This window comes from Calypte anna, chromosome 6 (assembly GCF_003957555.1).
Source record: "Calypte anna isolate BGI_N300 chromosome 6, bCalAnn1_v1.p, whole genome shotgun sequence".
NCBI lineage: Eukaryota > Metazoa > Chordata > Aves > Apodiformes > Trochilidae > Calypte > Calypte anna.
In genome coordinates, this window is record NC_044252.1 from 29,898,873 (window position 1) to 29,913,366 (window position 14,494).

The window sequence follows — 14,494 nt, forward strand, 5'->3', positions numbered from 1 at the left end:
GCTGCAGTGCCGCTGCCAGCCTACGCTGCCCGAGCTCGTCAATGGAGCTGGAAACATCGTTGCCAACACCGTCTTGCTGAAAGCCAGGGAAGGTGAGAGAGCGCCGGGAGGGAGGGAGAGAGTGGGGAGGAGGGGGGGCTGGAGCATCCTTGTCGCAGTCGCCCCTCCGCGGGGTGCGGGCAACTGGCGGAGCTTGCGCTCCGGTCCCGCCGGTGGCGGCTTTTTTGGGTGCCATGTGGCTGAACCGGCGTCGGGAAAGGGCTGGTTTGAGTGCCGGTGAAAAGGAAAATAGCGCTTTCCCCCCCCTGCTGTTTGCCGAGGTTTGGGAAAGGAAGTGAATGAGATTGCCGAGATTACAATATTCACCATCTCTTCCTTCCCCCTTCCCGCCCCCCTCCCCTCAAATCTGCTCCACAGATTGTGCTATTTCAGCGGCTATTGTTAAAGGTCAGCTGCAGATGCATCATTCAAAAGGGCTTTAGCAAATCTGCAAATAGCTTTCCGCGCCGTGTGCTGAGACCGCCAGGGTCGTAATCGCTTCAAACGTGCAGTCATGCCTTATTTCGGCGTTATTAGGTGATATCATGTTGCTGCAAACATGCCCATTTGTTGAGAGTGTTTGTCTCCGGACGGAGCCGGGCAGAGGAGCCGGGGGCTCAGTCACCCTCCAGGCTGCGGATGCCTCCGGAGGACCCTTGGGGGGGGCCCCTGGCCGAGGTGGATGCTGCCTCCCCTCCGTCTCTCCCTCCCAGCCGATGTGGTCCAGGCCTGCCCCGGGAGATGCTGGTGACTCCGCGGAGCAGCCTCTGCCCCGCACGGTGCGCGTTAGAAATCCGCTGGGATGCGCGGGGGCTCTCCCAGCATCTCCCCTTTCGCCCCCTTCCCCCAGAACCCGCGAAGATGGACACTGATACCCGCCAGTAGATTGGGCTCACAGGGCTTTTTTTTTCCCCCTCTCTTCGGGAACGGACGTGAGTTCCTTCTCTCCGTACCCAAGGGAAGATGCTCTCCGCGGGCGCGGAGCCGGGCGCTGCCCGCAGAGGGATCGGAGGCTCGGGGCTTGTCCCGACTCGCTGCGTAGAGCCCCTCGGTGCGGGAGCATCCCCCCTAGCTAGGGGATGAGAGCCACGCACCAGCAACACGTCTCAGGGCTGCAGCATCACTGCCAAGACGCGATCGTTTTCTGCCGGTGCATCCCGGCTTTGTGCGTGTGTTATTTGCTTTATTAGCTTTGACTAAAGAGCTTTCCCAAGCTTTTATCCAAACTTCTCTTCCCTGAAAACCCTTGTCAGACGGGGCATTTTTAGGTGCGGTACAACCTGCAGCCTTGTTTTTTTTTAAGTGCCTGGAACCACCTGTGAGTGAGGGGCTGCTCAGGTGGGCTTCAGGTTTGGTCACTCTGAAGCAATGGGAGAAGAAGTAGAGCATATCAGTTTTGGTAAAAGAAATCATTCAAATAGTCCTCCCCTGGGGTGATCCTTTGCTGGGAAAATAGTTCAGATTGTTTAAAAAATGTTTATATAACTCATGGGCTGTTGAACTTGTGAGGCTTAGCTGAGGAGTAAAGTCCTGAGATCCTCCTGAAAAAGCTTCTATAAATAATAAGGGCAAAGGTGTTATTCCCATCCAGCAGATCGATGAATTACAGCTTTCTGACTTATGATGGAGAATTTTTTATTTTCTGTTGTCATTTGAAATATTGTTTAGGACGCAGCTGTTGCTACCAACAAACAGTGCAGCATTGGTTGGATTTCAGTCGACTTTAGGAATACTTTAAAGAACTGGGATTAATTACATTATTTGTGTTGCTTCAGAGAGCCAATATTTTGCGAGTCATTTGAAATGTGCCACTCAGTTTTACAGGGTTTTTTTCTTTTTTTTTAATCACATGGTAACAGTAATGTTTGATTGGCATGCTGGGATAAGCTATAATCTAAATGGCACACTTTATCAAGATTTACTTCAACTATATTCCAACTTTTCTATCCATGAAGCCCAACTTTTTTTTTTTTTTTTTTAGGCTTGGTGCTTGTTTTATTTTGAAAGCTTTTATGGAGAGGGTATGAAAATTTTTTGAAACAAAAGAAAAAGGACAAGTTCTGGACCCTGACCTCCAGCCACAAGTATTATGTCTGTGTTTTGCAAGTTATTGCAAGCTGCTGGGAATATAATGTTTTAAAAAACTTGCAGGAGGAAATGCAGGTGGATGTCATTGCAGATGAGGAAGAAAGACCATATGGAAGACCCAGAGTAAAAGCAAATTATTCTATTGAGGATTATGGTATCTAAAAATGAGGTTTTTGGTCCAGGTCCTGCAGATTCCATGACAGATTTAGCTGGGCATCCATGTAGCCGAAGCCAAGTCCATGCGTGTGTGTTTCCACTTGTTAAGTCAAAAGTGAAAGCTGTGTTAGCTCAGTTATATGGTGCCTGCAATGTGGTATTTAACGTAGAAAGAAGGAAAATGATGGGCTGTACTCTGCAGTTGTTAGGAAATGCTGAAGTTCTGTCGCAGTTGTGAAGGGAACACAACCCCAGAAATGGTAACAAAAGGGAAATCTGCGATTTGTTGCAAAGGGAGGTTTAGGTAAACCTGCAACGTTGTCTCCAGTGGCAAAAGCTTTTGTAAGGGACTCCAAAGTAGCTCTGAGTGACCACCACAAACATTTTTTAGCAAATATTTGTTTAAGTTTTGCAACTCATTTGCTTTGGCCTTGGAGGCAGCTTTTCTGTGGTCCCTTGTGTAAGTTCCTTTGTGTGACTAAGTTGGGCTAAACCAAGCCCTGATGCAAAGTGAATTTTTTTTAGCTGAAATACCACCAAGCAAGTTCTATAACTGTTGGACAAATTCTTACACTCAAATCCTGGTGATTACAATGAGAAGCACATCCAGAATTAACAGATGCCATGTGATACATGAGTAATCTTATTAGAGCAACAAAAAGAGTAAATGCAGTTTGCATACAAAAATGTATTGCACAGAATAGTTTTAAGCAGAGAATAAATTTCAGGGAATTTCCATCTTTTTGCTGAATATGAAGTTCCAGACATAAAAAATGCACAAAAGTTACTTGATATTGTCTGCCAGTCCAAACACATAAAAAAAAATGGAGTTTTATTGCATTTGAAAGTTTGCTTATGATTTATTAGTAATAATTTAATTTTGTTTCCTCAATTATAATTTCTCATTTCTTGAATGTTAAATCCCATTCCACAAATTGCTAATCCCTTTTAGGACTGAATGGAAAATACATCTGGTTTAATTATAGGAATCAAATAGGTATTTGGGACCATCTCTTATTGCCTGGGGAAAAGAATAAGCAGGGACGGGAAGACAAGAAAGATGGGAATCATAAAAAGAAAAGCCAAATGGGAACAGGCTGAGTAAGTACCCTGTGCTGTGAGGTGGTGAAACATTTATCTGGAGCTTTTAATTAGCATCCTTGTTGCTGAGTCTCAGCAATCACATCTGAACCACAGGATCACCCAGCCAGCTGCAATGGGGATAAACACAGCACCCTGCTAGCATTTCCCAGGCTGGTGAATGAATCCCACTCCATCTTCTCAGTTTAAGTTGGTTTTTTTGTTGTTTTTTTTTTTTTCACTGAGTACCAAGGAACCAATGGAAGGGTTCAGGAGAGACCAAGGACTGAGCCTCCCAATATTTCAGAGGAGTTTGGACAACCTTAATGCTGAGAAGCTTTAAAATATCCACAGCCATGAATCTCTGCCTGTCAAAAGCAGTTGGCTGGCAACTCTTTCAGAGAGGCTGATGATGAAAAAGTGATGTTTGTATAAAGAACACTCATTATGGTTAGATAAGCATGAGCAGGGTATGGGGATTGCCTAGATATTCTTCATGAGAATCCATTCCTTACTAGCCATAAGATCAGCTTTGTGTTACCTGCTGCTTCTGTGTGCCTGGGCTTGCTTAAACACCACGAAACACATTTCAAAACCCAAAGTTGACTCTGAAATTGCAGATTTGTACAGACAATTCACCCCACTTCAGAGTTTCAGTGGAATCCAAACCAGTTATTGCATCTAGTAGTTTGAAAGTGGCCACTTTGGAAGGGAAACTATCGTTTCACTTAGACATGAGGTTTCTGAAGTGCCAAGTTTACCATGTAAACCTGCTAAAAGGAAAAAACCCAAATCCTTCATCCGTTAAAACACAAAGCAAATGCATTTTTTTTTCTTTTTTAGGTGGGCTGGATTTTTCAAATCAACTTATTTATGGTGCCCAAGCAGAGCCTTTGATCAGCCTAGCCAAAAGGGGGGACTTTCTTCTACATATCTCAGAGTTTTTGTTAAGTGCACATTGATGCCTTGTAGCACATGAAATGTGCTTGTTCATAAATTGCTATATTTTTAGCTTGCTTTTGCAGGATGATCACAGAAGAGATTTGTGCCTGTCCTTATTGGCAAAAGGCTTGCAATAAATCCTAAACAAGAAGCATGATTGCTTTCCAAGAACTTGGCTGCAAAGCAACTGGAAAAAGGGCAGTAGAACAATGAGAAGCATATTGTGAAGGGAAAGAAGGTGACTGTAGTGACAGCTCAAACCCCATGGAGAATATGATTATTGCAATTTAACTTGAGCAACTTCATTAACTGGTGCTTTGAATGTGGGATCTAAGGTCCTGCCATCTGTCCCTTGATATAAGCCCAAAATACTTTGTCAGGAAAATATTGTCTCTAGAAGCAGAGGAAGCTTGCATGCAGTGATTCCCTTTGGTTTTCTTTTTGGAGTTCACTGCAATAGCTTAAAAAGAAAAATCCAGGAATGGAATTTGCCATTCCTTCACATGTAATGGGGTGCTTTGTTCAAAGGAGGGCAACCAGGCTGGTGAAGGGACTCAAGCACAGATCCTATGGGGAGAGGCTGAGGGAGCTGGGGGTGTTCAGCCTGGAGAAGAGGAGGCTCAGGGGAGACCTCATCACTCTCTGCAACTCCCTGAAAGGAGGTTGGAGCCAGGGGGGGGTTGGGCTCTTTTCCCAGGCAACTCTCAGCAAGACAAGAGGGCAGGGTCTCAAGTTGTGCCAGGGGAGGTTTAGGTTGGAGATTAGAAAGAATTTCTTTCTGGAGAGGGTGATCAGGCATTGGAATGGGCTGCCCAGGGAAGTAGTGGATTCTCCGTGTCTGGAGATATTTCAAAAGAGACTGGATGTGGCACTCAGTGCCATGGGCTGGGAACTGCAGTGGGAGTGGATCAAGGGTTGGACTTGATGATCTCTGAGGTCCCTTCCAACCCAGCCAATTCTATGATTCTATGATTCTTTTCAGCAGGAGTTTAAAAAAAATGAGATTCCTCTTCAAACCTGTAACCATTTCTATCTGGGGAAAAAAATAATATCCCAAAGAGTCCAGAATATTTCATTATATTTTAGTCAAGGAAATTAAGAAAATAGGATTCTTCAGGTCTTTGTGAATGCAATGTGGAGGGATGGATGAATTCAGGGTCTTTTACAGAAGGAATTTATTTCTGTAGCCATCCCTGGGTTGGAGACTGCCCACTGCACCAGTTTGCAGTCATGGGCAGCTGGGAGAAACCAAGAACTCTTCCACTCAAACTGGTGTAGTGAAGGAAGAGGACTATGCCCTTTCATGTGTGCTGTTGCTGTGGAACTGTGATTTTTACAGCCAGATTTCTATCCAGCTTGTTGGGTTTGTAGGCACTTTTAAAAATGTTAGCACTGAGCTGGATGGTCTGAGAGGTTATTAACACACAGAAGCAACTGGGAAGTAAAACTTGTTTACTGTGCTAACTATGGAGTTGTTTACATCTGCTCCATTATCCTCATGTGATTACTTTCCTCAAGTGCAAAATCCTAAACCTAGGAAGAGACTGCCTGGATTTGTTGTCACTGAGTCCCTTTTCTGGGGTTTTAACTTCACATTGCTGAAATAGTCCACTCAGAAAAGGATTCTTAGCATTTATAGAAGATGTAGGCATGATTTTGTGACTGTGTCCAGCTTTTTGTATTCAGGAAGAATATTCTGAGATAACTTGGGCAGAAGTGTCTGAAGGAGGTGGGTTTGGGGGTGTTGTACTGAGAGTGATGCCAGGCCAGCAGCACTTGGACCAAACTCACACTTGAACAGCTCCAGAATGAAAACCTCAGTCCCTCTCTTGCCCTGAGATGGGTCCCAGCATGAGTGTCCATCACTTTGTCACCAGGCTGGGGGATGGATGTGCCCTGCCCTGGTTTGAAGGCAACTGAGGAAGCAGCAGCTACAGAGGAAGGCACCAGCTTTGACTTTGCTGTTTCTAGGCCCTGGGGGGTAGGTTATACCCGTTCAGTGGCTGATCTTGCTGCTTTTTTTTCCTTCCTACCTGTGACCAGTAAGATGGGTGACTACTGGAAAAATAACCACATTATTTCAATCTTCTCTTTCTTGGAAGAAGCACTCCCTTTCCAGGTACTGCTTTGCTGAGGTCTGATGATGATGATCTCTCTTTCAGAAGATGGACATCTGCATGCTGAGGACTTTGATGCTTGCAGGGAAGGGTCTGAAGCCCTGATGCTGTGTTCAGACTCATTATAGTGATGGGCTCTGAGCCTCAGAGAGATCAAAGCTGACTGCTGGGATGTAGGCAGAGTCCTTCTGCATGTGTAGAGACTGAAGCTGTCTGACCTTCTGTATTTAGGCACCCAGCTGATGGTTCTACTACACTACTTTTAAGCCTGGCTTACTCTGGGGATGGTTTCTGGTTTGTATTGATCCAAAGAGAGCTACTGAAGCTCTAAGTGCAAGCAGTGGTGTTAAATTCAATGGGATTTTGTGGTGGCTTTTTTTAGCCACGGAAAAAATTCCATCAAGCTCCATATTGGTGCATTGAAGAAGTTTAAAAGCAAATTATCTCATCAAAGTATCTTTCTCTTTTTAGAAAATAAGTTTTTAACTTTTTAAAAAAGATATTTGTGAAATCAAAACATAAACAAGGATTCTTCTCAGCTGGATAGGACATACTTCTCCCTTGTCTTTTTTTTTTTTTTTTGGGGGGATTTTGTGGGAGGAGGGTTGTGTGTGGGTGTTGGTTTTGTTTGTTTTGATTTTTTTTTTAATTGTAATTTTCTTTTTTCAATGAAAATTGCAGCTAAGGATCTAATTCATGTATGAGATCTCCCCCTGGGTCTCTTTTTGAAAAATATTCTACATACTGTCTGAGTTTTCTGTGTGGCAATGCTCCTTATTTTGACACTCATGTTTATCATCCATACAATATCAAGAAGATACAATCCTAAAATTTCTTCAAGACCACAAGATGTGAAATTAAATTAAAAGGCCAGGCAAATAAAGAACCCTGCAGTTTGATTACACTCAGCTGGATTATCCTTGTAACTGTTTTGCTTGGAGGATTTAAAAATGCATCCTGCTTTGTGAGGCAGATTAGGCAGGGAAACCAAAACTAAGCATTCCAAGGAAAATATTGCAAAGATGATGGGTATTTTATTTAATTAAAATTAAAACCCAAAATGCAGAGTTGCATGTTTAAAATAAAAGGATGGAACAAAACACAGGTGAGGGGCAAGATGATGAAGTGAGGCTACAAAGTCTGCAGAAGTGGCTCAGCTGTTTCTTGTTCATTTAACAGCTCTTCAGATAGAGCTGAAGAAAGTGTCACAGAAGGAGGAGAAATGTACCCAGGGACTGGAGGCTTAATTTGGACCTGGGAGTGAATAATGCAAATAATAATAGGAATGAAGGAAGGGTGGCTGGCTGTGCCCTAGGATGTTGTCCACAGCTCATTTGTCAGTGGCAGAATGGATGCTGGAAAGTTTGAATACCCATCATTTACAGCACCTGGAAGTAAAACTGCACTGTTAATACTCATCTAGGAGCAGCCCTCAGGAAAGGCCCACTGAGGCATTTTGTCCCCTGTCCTCCATGCAGTTTTTAAGGTTTGAAAGAGTTTGGGCATAAAAAGAATTCAATTTATGGGTCTATCAAAGTTTTTCTTGCAGCCCAAGAAATCTTGATTTTTCTGGTTATGTTTTCCTGACTCTAATCTCCTTACTCATCTAATCCCTTTTGCACAGTTTTCATTCTCCAGGTACTTTCTGTTCTCACCAGTTATCTTGCCAAGCTTAACAGCTCCTGTTCTTTCCTCCTTCAAGCTTGGCAGCTCCCTGGGTCCACCTCAAATTTCACAGAGTCCTCAGGACAAGTTCTCTCCCAGCAGTGGGTTCTTAGGTGTCCCCAGGGATGGAGCTGGCCCTGAATCTGCTTCTCATCCTGGCCCACCTCAAAACCAGCTGAAAAAACTGCTCAGATGGGAAAGGAGCCTTGGGGATAGGCAGTACCAAAGAGGGATTGCATCAGGATATGCAATCAGATCTATTGCATCATAGTTTCCATCTCTGAGGTTGCTGATGGTGTTCCCTGAGGATGCTGAATGCAGGGACTGAGCAGTAGCAGCTGGGGTTGCACTGGTTAAGGATTCATTTGTCATCCTGAGGGTGTGATTCCATGATAAGTTTGGCTTTTCCCAGTAGGCTGAAGTGATATTACAAGTTCTAGAAGTTACCTTGTATTTGGTACACTGCTTCTTTTGCTTAACTCCTCTTTTTTTAAGTCTCTTTATCCAATCTCTACCTGATGTGGGCAGGCAGTGACTTCTGGCATGCTGTTCCCAATGCTCTGAGACCATTCCCATTTTCCTAACATCATTCTCCCAGTGAATAAATTTTCATGGTCTGATTTTCTCTGTTACAGTAGTTAATTTCTTCTAGACCATCATTCCTACACTTCACTCTTCCCACATTTATCTTTTTGGTTTATTTTCCCAGTGCTCCCTTTCTGAGACCACACTTGAATGTGAGAAGTCTTTGCTGTACTCTTTAAAGCATATTTAATAGGTTTGGGTTAAATGTCAGTTTACTGGACATATCTAAGGTTTTACACATTTTCCCTCCTGTATTATCATTGGTTGATCTTTGGTCAGTGTTTTTTGTCTCTGTGCCAGGGCTCCTATCTAAAATGACTGAAATGGTTCTTTTTCTCTGCTTGCGTGTGTTATGGGAGACCTTCCTGATTCTATAGGAGGTCTTTATTTACAACTTTACACCCTGCCTGCCTGAGAGTGCTCCCTCATTTCTCTCTAGCCCACCTGGGGTGTCTCAGGAAAGGGGTTACCTGGCAGGAGAACAGAGAAACTCTGACCTTTCAGTTGCGTTCTCTTGGCAGCATCTGCAGAAGGCACTGATGGAGAATCAAATTGTGTAAAACAAAACAAACAGACAAAAAAAACAACAACAAACCCCCCCAAAAAACAAACTAAAAACCACACACAAAAAACCCCAACCCCCCGAAAACAAAAAAAGGAGATTCAGAAGCAAAGGGAAAGTACCAATGATGTGTCTTTTCCCATTTTCTTTAGTTTTGATTGCTATAGATATTAAATTAATTAAATTTTAAAATGTTTTTCAGTACTCTGGATCCTCATGAAGTTGGTTGCCTGTGGTCCAGGCAATTGTGAGTCAGCAGCAGTTGACAAGATAGGAAATCAGGGATAAGCATGTGACAGAAAGAGTTTAATTTCTCAAGAATTGTTGGTGAAGGTCACTGCCAAAAAAAAAAAAAAAAAAAAAAAAAAAAAAAAAAAAAAAAAAAAAAAATTAAAAATAAAAAAAATCACCATGCCTAAGTGTCAAAACCCACCTGCCCGAGAATCTTTGACTCCAGCCAACTCGTTCCAGAGGTGGTGAAGAAAAGCAAAGCCCTGTGGATGAGAAATGTTGCAATTTGCCAGCTGATGGCAGCATTCGAAGGACCCATCCCTGTGACATCTGCTGAATGGCAGAGGAGCACCCAAGGGCTGGAAGGCAATGCTGAAATGGGCCCCCAGCAAATCTTGGAGCAGCTGAAGCTTGTTGAGAGGTCAGCAGTCATTTAGAACCCCATGGGGGAGTGTGCCACATGCCAGTCAATTGGCCACAATGTGCTTAAAAAAAAAAATAAACCCAACCCAACTCTCCCATCTTGCCCTCAAACCCTGCCAGTCCTGGGTGAGGGGGAAAAAAAAGGGGGGGGAGAGTAAAAAATCTAAAAAAAAAGTGGATTCAAGGAATTATTTGCCAGTACTCTAAGCACTTGTCTCTGTCCATGCATCTGAGAACAGGATCAAGCTCTTTCATCAAGCAGCCTAATTTCAAATCTCTAGCAGGTCTCAGGACATTTGTTATTCTGGCTCATGCAGACCTCCAGCTGCAAAATGTTTATTTGGCTGTGAAAAGTCTATGAAGTAACAAGCTTTGATGGATTCAGCATATTATTTTCTCTTCCTTTTTTGGGATGCTGTTTGCCTCCAGCTCTTGTGGGGAACACATCTCTTTTTTTTTCTTTTTTTTTTTTTTTTCTTTTTTCTGTGTATCATAAATACTACGTGCCTTGAGTGACTGCCAGAGTGGGGTGTGTAGCACAGGTATGAGCTGTGCTCTTCTTGCAACCCTTTTGTGGCTGTCTGTGCTGCTAACAGATGGCCTAAAAATAGTGGTGCAATAGGGCTGCACAGCACCAGGGTTTAACTTGCTGTGCTTTACAAGGTCATAGATGCATAGAAAGGTTTAGTTTGAAAGGGACCTTAAAGATCATCCAGTTCCTCCCAGGTTGTTCCAAGGCCCATCGAACCTGGCCCTGAACACTTCTAGGGATGGGGCAGAAATTAATAATAGTTTATTCTTGCTCATTAGGCTGAATAGTACGATGATGCTGGCGTTATTCATCAAGTCAAGTGAAGGAAACTCTGGTTTCTTGAGCATGGAAAGCAGAGAGAAAAATATATTATTCCTTGGGTGACCTCTCTAGGACCTCCCTGTGGTGGTTGGAATAAACAAACTGGTCATTGGAAAGTTTAGAATAAATAGAAGGCAGCTTTTTAAAACTTATGGATGTGCTGTGTAAATGACCCTTCCAAAATGAAGCTCAAGTCTATATGTTCCAAATCCTTTGCAAGGGGATTGTTTGAATGTATTTCTAAGCAAACATTTACCAGCTGTGTGGAAGCCTGAAGCCTGTTTATAAACCCAGAAATATTTTACAAGGCAAGGACAGAACGTGACTTAATCTTTTTTATTTTTTCAGTCCTGGCCTAAATCTGCAAAAAATAGTGATTTCTTTGTTTTATATTTGTATATTTATATATATTTATATTTGAGGATGAATTAAACTGAGAATGAGAACCTGGGTATCAGATTCTGTAAAAATGCATGTTTGCTGCAAGGAAGAACCAACATGAGAGGTGTGGTGCAGTTTTTAGGTCAGATTCTGAGGAGGACAGGCAGGAAAGCTTTGATTTCTGCCCTTTATCTCCATGCTGGAGGCTGTCACTCAGCTGTTAGGATTCAGCATCAGGTTTTGAAGGAGGAGGCACAGAAGGTTGCAATGCAGGTGGGAGCTGAAGAGGCCCCATCCTATCAACACCAAAGGAGATAAATATATTTCAGATGGGAATAATAATCCCATCAGGCAAACAATCTGTGGGCAGGGACAATTTGAGCAATTGCTCCTTAGTGAAAGGAAAAGCTTCACATCCCAGGCTATTGCCTGATGGGGTTAAAAAACTGTTCCAAGGGCCTGGCACCCAATTCTAGTAAATAAATGTGGAAAGAGCAGTTTTTTCAAAGAGGCTTTGCTAATTTCATTAAAAACACGGTGAGATTTGCAGATATTTGCTAATATAGATCAGCAGCTACCACTGGATCTTTTAATCTGGGGTGGTGGCAACTCCTGGTGATTGTGTGTTTTAAAAAGCACAAGTGGTATCTTAAATTCTGTAATATCTCCTTGCAGATGAAGTTTCATTTGATCTTGGTAGATGAGGTTCAGCTGGAGGATAAAGCTAGTTTTTAGGATTGCATAATTTTGCAGAGGGGAGAGTTTTACTCTTTGGAAGTCTTACTGTTTTCCTCTAGGGAGGGGGGAAAGGGAGAGGAACAGCTTGACAGGAATCACTTGTTTTGATTTCAGAGAATGTGAGGAAGTGGCATCTTCCAATAAATACAGATTTTATTAAAGCTGAATAGTGTGACAAATAGTTTTGAATTTGAACTTCAGATTTGGTATGTAAGCAGAGCAACACCACTGAGATTTGTGTGCATTGCTAAGATTAGTGAAATATAATTTGTAAAGAAGGGCAATGATTCACTGAGTAAAAATAGGCAGCATCTTAAAGAGCTTGTAAACACAGCTATTAATTTTAGGACAAGAATCTTATATTCTTAGTCTGAGAATAATGCCACTGCACTCTGTGACACTATTCAGTAGGTACAAGATTTAAAAATTGACTGTAAAAGTGGCCAGAGTTGCATTTTAGTTTGCATGTTTTGTTCATCCTTTGAAATATTATGATACTTTTACTGTATAAAATAATAATCTCTTCCATTTTAAGCCATCCTGCACACTGCAAACCCTGCTTGATAGCTTTGCTGCAGTCAGTTAGAAAAAGCAATTACAAAAGGAGCCACAGCTGACATCCCCTCCTTTTCTACCTTTTTACCTCAGGGGTTTGCAGTCTTGAAAGTACTCCTTGGTGTGAGTCACTAAAAAGATTTTTTTTTTTTCCCCCTTTTTATTTTTCCTTAGTGTTGATTGTGCTTAAGGCTTAGTCTGATGCTATACTTCACTCTTGATTTGAAGGAAGGGGAATAACTTCCCACTTCTCTTTCATAACCTCGGGTCTTGTAATTTTTATTAATTCTTTTCAGTGTCAGTTCAGCTTGCTTTGGCTCACTGCAGCCTTATGATGATCTCCCCAACAGCTCCTGTCTTATTCCACTCTCTTGATCTTCTGCATGAAGCATATATTGGGTTTTTTTCAAAAGAAGGAAGCTTCTGAATTTGGGCAGGTGCCAAAGGCTCATTTCAGCCTCAATGGTATTAATTTTTATTCAATGGAACACAGCAAAATCACTATAATTTTTTATTTAACTCACCCATTTTTAAATTTATTTAATTTTTTTTTTTAGCTGGAAGCACAAGAAAACATGATTGGGTGCCAGCTCCTTTCACTTTTGACACATAAGATAAAGGTTCAGTTTACTGCTTTTGCAGTAATATTGAGAATCACTTGGTACCAATGAGGTGAGCATAGAGATCCCCAATACAGTTCATCATATCAGCAACATTTCCAGGCTGGAGCAGGCAGCTGGTAGGTCAGAGCATGTGTAGAAACTCATCTGAAAAGTTTATTGAAATCTAGGAGTCATGAACAACATGAGATTCAGTAGAAGTTTCCCATCCTGGGCTGCAGCTGATGATGTGCAGTGGCTCAGATCTGAGTCTTGAGCACTCTGGGCTCCCTCTGAAGCCCTGGATTAATTGCCATGTATACCTGACATTCTTGAAAACACTAAATACACCTTGTTTTATTTCTTTGGGAAGTGAGCAGGTACAACCAGAGCCCCAGAACTGTGTGAAGTCTGTAGTTTTTTTCATCTTCCCAGCTTTTCAGTGCACTGGTTTTTGTGTTATTGCAGTGTTCCAAACCTCTATTTTTAGCCTGAGGGCAAGAACCCATTAACTGATCTCTGTACAGCAACCTGGAAAGAGTCAGGATAGTTGATCACACTGATATCTGGATATTTAAAATGTAATCAACAGTCTGGGCTTCTGTGACAAAATCTGTAACAGCTGGCACAGACCTGATGGTAATTTGTGCTCTTGATTTTACCTTGGTTTTAAAAATGAAGCTCTGTTATTTGACAAGCAGCTCTCCTCCTGGCCAGGGGTGATTTGAACACCAACCATTGCAAAGTAGTGAGGAGGGAATTTCCATCAGGATCTAAGTTGTGATTGTGGCCATGCTGCAATTTCTAAACCTCCCTGCCCACATCTGTCTGTGCTGTTGTTCTACCTGTTTTTTTTTTCATGGAGAAATAACATCATTGTGGATCTTCTCATAATGCAGAGACTCATTCCTTTGCCTAGTGATGCTCTGTTTGGAATCTGTTTAGAAATGGTCTTTTCTCTGGTAACTATTTAATCAGAATTGAAGCCTCAATCACACTGCTCTGTAGCCATGCAGGGGCTGTGTTCCTCAGTGACTTCTCACCTCTGCAGTCCCTTGCAGAGAAACAAGCAAAATACAGAACCCTGCTCACTACCCTGCCTCCAGAAGGAAAAAGAAAACCCAGTTTCTGGTGACCCCCTCTTGCTGCTGTAGGAGTTAGCAGAGCCCAGGCTGTGACTCAGGGCTTGTCCTCCTCTGCAGCAGCTGTACAGTCCCTGCTCCTTCCTCTGGCTGAATATTCAAGTTGTCATCTAATCCTTTTGGTTGGATCTAAATCCTGGTTTTTTGGTTTTTTTGGTTTTTTTTTCACAAGGCAAACCAATCTGTCTGGGGCTTGTCCAGTGTCTTGAGCTGTTGGGATGCTTGCACCCCTCTATAATCTGGAGTAAAGCTCCCTGCAAGGATGCTTTACCCACTTGTGTGCATTGCCCAGGAGGCTCTGCACCCCAGCCCTTGGCTCCCAGCTGGGCTCTGCACCC

General features: G+C 42.7%; 1 long non-coding RNA gene across 1 annotated transcript; it reads left to right on the forward strand.

Annotated features, from left to right (window-relative positions):
* Positions 1-8: 8 nt before the first annotated feature.
* LOC115598531 lies at positions 9-7,695 on the forward strand. The gene is made up of 3 exons (XR_003987713.1): positions 9-92; positions 3,785-3,788; positions 7,684-7,695. It is a non-coding gene; the product is annotated as an uncharacterized LOC115598531 (long non-coding RNA).
* The last annotated feature ends 6,799 nt before the right edge of the window (positions 7,696-14,494 follow it).